Consider the following 6,000-nt stretch of genomic DNA (forward strand, 5'->3'; position numbering starts at 1 on the left):
TCTAGTAGGGTGACAAGGAACACACACCTTTATCCCAGGTGGCTGTAGGCTGTAGTGCCTTCATGTAGCACACTTGCTTGGGTGTGGCCATATTAGCTGGGAAGGGCCAGCTTCTGTGCTGACTGGGCAGTGCCTGTGCTGAGCCCATTACTATAGGATGAAGGGGAAATGGACATGGGAAGATCCTGTCCTATTAGATCTATCAGACCACCCTCCCCCGCTTACTTCTGTAGCCTCCATTGTTTAGTCTCTTATTTGCCATGGCCTCTAGCCAAACTCTTGAATTCCCAGTTCCTCCCTGCATCCTGCTCCATCTTTATTTAGGACACACACACACACAATTCCCTCTGCCTACAGTGATTTTCCCTGATATTTAACCTGGTGAACTCTTCCCTTTGTGTTTTCCAACATCTATGACCTGGGCAACGTTCAAAACCCCAAAAGGACACAAACACACACACTGCTTGGTCTGTCTCCCCTCTGCCCTCGTGCCCGCTCCCCCAGATCTCAGCACAACGGCGCTGCCTCAGGAGCTTACCTGCTTCCCGTAACCCAGCTACACTCTCCTGGGAGGTTAATCTTAGTTCTTAGGAAAACTTTTAAGTATCTATTTGTGGTTATTTGTTTAGTGTCTGTCTTCCCCATGGAGTTGTAGGCATCAGAAGGAGAGAAACACTATGTATTTTGTTCATTATTTTTCTCAGCGTCCAACCCAGGGCTTGATGCTTGAATGTTCCATCAAAGTTGGTTGTCTATGCTCATCTTGCTGCTTCAAGAATAAAGATTGATGCATTAGTTTTCTCAGGATGCTGAAACAAATCATCATAACTGGGGGCTTAGAACAACGGAAACTTATTCTCTCCCAGTTCTGGAGGCCAGAAGTCTGCCATCAAGGTGTTGGCAGGACCGTGTTCCCTCTCAAGGCTTTAGAGGAGGATCCTGCCTTGCCTCTCTCTTAGTTTCTGAGGTTACTGGCAACCTTTGCTGTTGCTTGGCTTGTAGGTGCATCACTCCAGTCTTTGCTTCCATTGTCACCTGACATTCTTCCCATGTGTCTATTTGCATATCTTCCTCTTCTTATAAAGACAGTCATATTGGATTAAGGGCTCACTCTACACCAGTATGACCTCATCCTAACTTAACTAACTATACCTGCAATGGGCATATTTCCAAATACAGTCACGTTCAGAAATTCCAGGAAGGACACGAATTTGAGGGCATACAATCCAACCTTGCACAACTAAGGTATCTCCCTTTCTGCCTTCAGCTATTGCTGGAATGCTGCTCCTGGTGTGCCCTCCGCACTGATGGATCTGTCTACACTCCCACAGGCTCCATGAGAACAGCGGGTGCTTCTGGTTGGTGCTTTTTGATCTGTGATAGAAAGTTGTGGAGGAAAAAGGAAAAGCTGAGGACTCCTGAAAGAGGAGACCCCATCTTGCACTGACAATCCAGAGGGAAGGATTCAAACCCAGGTTTCCCAGAAGTCAGCAAATACTTGTTTCTTCTGCACACTCTGCAAGCTGCTGTAACATCTGCAGGATGGGAGGGCATGGCTCCTGAGTATTGAGAATGACCTTGAATTCTTCCCTGGTAATGACAGAGCACCTTTATCATGGGACCTTGGCACTGCTCCTCTGGGTTCTTCCTAAATCCTGAGGTTTGAATTACAACTTGTCTAGGGAGTGGGATGCAAATTCATCCCAGCTTTGTTAGCTAAAGGGCCTGAGTATGGGACCTTGGGCATGGACATATTTGAAGTCCAGAACACATGGGTTGGAGGAGTGGACAGTGGGCCTCAGACAGGCTCCCGTCACACCTTGGGGTCAGACATGTCCGTGGGCAACTGGCAAGCCCTGGCCTCTAAAAAGACTCACACCCCATTACATTCTGCCATTGCCAGTGTAGGGGGTGGGTGGGCTTGGTTTGGTTTCCAGGAAGCAAAGAGAATAAATACAAAAGCAACTGTATTATAGAAGACTGGGTGGGGTGGAGAGACATGGGGAAGTCAGAGCATTTTATCCAGTTGGCTCTCAAGTACATAAAATCTGTAGCAGGATTGCTGGAGGGATAAAAGTAATGACATTGTCAAGGAAAACCATGGACATCTTTATTGAGCTATAATTTACATTCCACACAATTCACGCATTTCAAGTGTACAATTTGATGATTTTGATATATTCACAAGTTGTGGAATTTCAACAGTCAATTTTAGAACATTTTCATCACCCCAAAAAGAAACGCTGAATCTCTTAGCTCCAATTCCCCCACTCCCCAAGCTGTAGCAAACCACTAAGCTACTTTCTGTCTCTATAGATTTGCCTGTTCTGCACATTTCATATAAATGAAAACATACAATATGTAGACTTTTGTGACTGGCTTCTTTCACTTAGCATCATGTTTTTAAGGTTCATCCATGTTGTAGCATGCATCAGTACTGCATTCCTTTTATGGCTGGATAAAAGTCCATTGTATGGATATACTAAATTTTGTTTATCCAATCATCTTTCGATGGACATTTGGGTTTCACACCTTTTGGCTATCATGAATAATGCTTTTATACATTCATATGCAAATTTTTGTGCGGACATATGTTTTCATTTCTCTTGAGTATATACCTAGGAGTGAAATTGTTAGGTTATAAGGTAACTCTATTTTTAACATTTTGAGGAACTGCCAGACTGTTTTTCATAACAGCCGCACATTTTGCATTCCTATCAGCAATGTATGAGGGTTCTAATTTTGCCAATATTTGTTATTATCTGACTTTTTGATTGCAGCCATCCTAGTAGGTATGAAGTGGTATCTTATTATGGTTTTGATGTACATTTCCCTGATGGCTAATGTTGAGTACCTTTTCATATGCTTATTGGCCATTTGTATATCATTTTGGAGAAATGACCAGCCAGAGCCTTTGCCCGTTTTTAAACTGGGTTATTTGTCTTTTTATTATGCAGTTGCAATAGTTCTTTATATATTCTAGATACAAGTCCCTTATAAAATATTTGCAGAAAGTTTCTGCCACTCTATGTGTTGATATTTCAGTTTAATAATGGTGTCCTTTGAAACACAAAAGTTTTTAATTTTGATGAATTCTAATTTATCTATTTTTTTTTCTTTTGTTGCTCATGCTTTTGGTGTCATATCTAAGACTCCTTTGCCAAATGCCAGGTTGTGAAGATTTATGCCTATGTTTTCTTCTAAGACTTTAGTAGTTTTAGCTTACATTAGGTCTTTGATGCATTTTGATTTAAAAACCACAGACATGTTTTACAATAATGAGATATTTGGAAAGGGTGTGCAGGAAAACTTACCAATGACCAAACTGTGGTCTTCAACAAGTCTATCTACTTAACATATTCTTTTCTGTGTGCTCATTTATTTACACACGCATATAATAATAGCAATATATATAACAATAATAGCTATTGTGGCCACATGTTAAGTAGTGACTAATGAGGGGCAGAACAATAACAAAACATTGCATGTACCTAACAATGGATTTTGCACTTTCTTGAAGCAACCTCCCCTTTAAGATCAAAGAGAGCTGCCAGATTTTTGACGAACAGCATAAAAAAATTGAAAGAGAATATATGAGTCACATTTTCTCTCTAATTTCTCTCTAACTGGAATTCCAGCATAAAGAGGGCTTGGATCAGCTTCCGTCAACAGATTTGAGACGGTCTCTCTTGCAGAAGCGTCCGATTTACTCAGTTGGGGCGGGCCGGTAGAGATGCTGGTGCCTGGCAGCCAGGAAATATAAGGCTCAAGTCACTCCCATCGCCCCTCACCCACATTTTCCATGGCACCTGAGAGAAGTAGAGAGATTCAAAGTTGACCAGAGGACCACCTCCATTATTTGGGGAAAAAAGGAAAATTCACCAGAAACCTCTTGCTCAAAAAGCTGAAGAAGGGTCACTAAAGGTACAAAAATAAAGATTTTTTTCTTTCTTTTGCACTCTCTCTCTCTCTCTTGTCCCGTCTTGGTGTTTTTAGTTTGTTACGTATTGTCCTGCTCCTTTAGGTGTGGGGAGACTCACGGCCCGTGTGCAGACCTCACAGGTCAGTTCCCGCTCCTGGCAGCCGCTAGGTGGACACACTATGTCCCATCCAGGGTCAGGGACATGAAGCCCAACATTTTTCTTCTCCATGGGCTGGCCGCCTCAACCCAGAGAGCATGGGAGACCCAGAGCATCAGTCCACACCAGTACTTGGACTGGGGTAAGAGAGAGGCTTGCCCCTCCCAGCCGCCCACTGACATGCCGTGGTGCTGCCAGCCTGGGGTGTGGGCAGCCAGTGCCATGCCTCGCCCCAAGATGCCATGGGCACACACACCTGACCCCAACCCTCCCCACACCTGTGCCCAGGCCTCCACTGGGGGCAGAGTGTAGCAGCAGCTGTCACCTGGCGGAGGCGGGAAAGATGCTGGGAGCAGGGGGCTGGATGGCCAAAAACCCACCCTTGGAGATGGAACCTTATGTGCGCTGAGGTGTCAAGCCCAGTGCATGCTCCGTTGCCCAGAGGACTTCATTTATAAAACACATTCAAAGATACAATTATGAAGAATTCCTGGAGGCCAATCAGCAACGGCAGAGCATTAAACCCCAAGTGTGGGACCCCTCCGAGTGCAGGGTCCTGTGGGACTGCATTGGTTGCCCACCTAAAGGCCAGTCTGGGTGTCCTGTGAGATTAGCTGGGAGACAGGGCTGAGAGACCAGCCCAGAGGCTGCCTGATGGGGAGCGGGGACACACTCCAACCCTCTCAGTGGCGAGGAAGGTCACTACTAGATGCTCCTGAGATGGCTCGTTTCGGGGAGCTGCGTGGCCAATAGCCAATCCTGCAGATACCAAGGAAGCATCTTAGGATGAGGAAGGAGATGGGATCAAGGAATGTCTCACCCCACCAGAGATGGGCAGCGGGCCTGGAAAGTGATTCCTCGATGCTCCTGCCCTCCACTGGAAATCAGAGAGGACAGATGAGGAGGCAGGGAGAAAGGAAATCTTCGAATTTCACCAAAGAAGTATTTACCCCAAAGAGTGGAGTTTTAAAATGGAAGTGGCTAAGCTGCTTTGACTCAGTACTATTATATTTATTGATTTCAAATCCAATTGAAGAGTTTTGCTCTAAGTAAATTTCATTATAGAGAGTAAAACGGCTCCAATTGATTTTACAGTTGAGACCTGTGTACTCTTGCAACTGCAGCGCTGTACCCTCCCCACCGGCACTTACCAGAGCTCACCCCAGGCCAGGCAAGGTGCTAAGCCTCTTACACGGTCACATTGAATTGCCATAACAACCGCACGCGGCAAGTACGGCTTCATCGCCACTTTTTGGAAGAGGAAATCAAGACTCAGGGAGGTGGAATAGCTTGGCTGAGGTCATGAGGTGTGCAATTAAAACCTGGCAGAGCTAGAATCAGACTTTGATTGCTCTCACCCCACTCCCACTCCCACCCTCAACTTGTATCCTAATCCTCTCTTTAGTCCTAACAGTTTTTGTATGTTGCATCCACTTCTGTAGGTAAACATTTTGAGAATGCACCAGAAGAAGAGGAAATTGTTAGGGTGATAGCTCAGAGATGTGTCTGAGCGGCAGCTGGGGAAAAGGGACCCTGATGAAGGGAGCCTGATGAATGGAAGGACAGAGACAAGGAAGGCTGTGATGTCCAAGAAAGGAGTCACGGCCCTCTTGTGTAAGAAGTGAATCATGAAGACCCTCCTGACCTGTGTCCAAGGATTTGTCAGGAGATGGGGGTAAACTCTTGGGGGCACGGGTGGGGTTCCCGGCCATCACGTCAGCAGCCGGCAGAGAACTCTCCTCTAAACAGCTATGGGTCACAGACCTTCGAAAATCTGTTAAAAGCAATTAACACACTCTCTTTCTAAAAACGAGTACTATTATAATTTTGCACATAATTCAAGAGGTTCACACATACCTTATATAAACCAATCTCAGATTTTTCTGCACATTTGGAGGAACAGGGGGAGCACAGATGCACC

Source organism: Balaenoptera acutorostrata, chromosome 16 (genome assembly GCF_949987535.1).
Source record: "Balaenoptera acutorostrata chromosome 16, mBalAcu1.1, whole genome shotgun sequence".
Classification (NCBI taxonomy): domain Eukaryota; kingdom Metazoa; phylum Chordata; class Mammalia; order Artiodactyla; family Balaenopteridae; genus Balaenoptera; species Balaenoptera acutorostrata.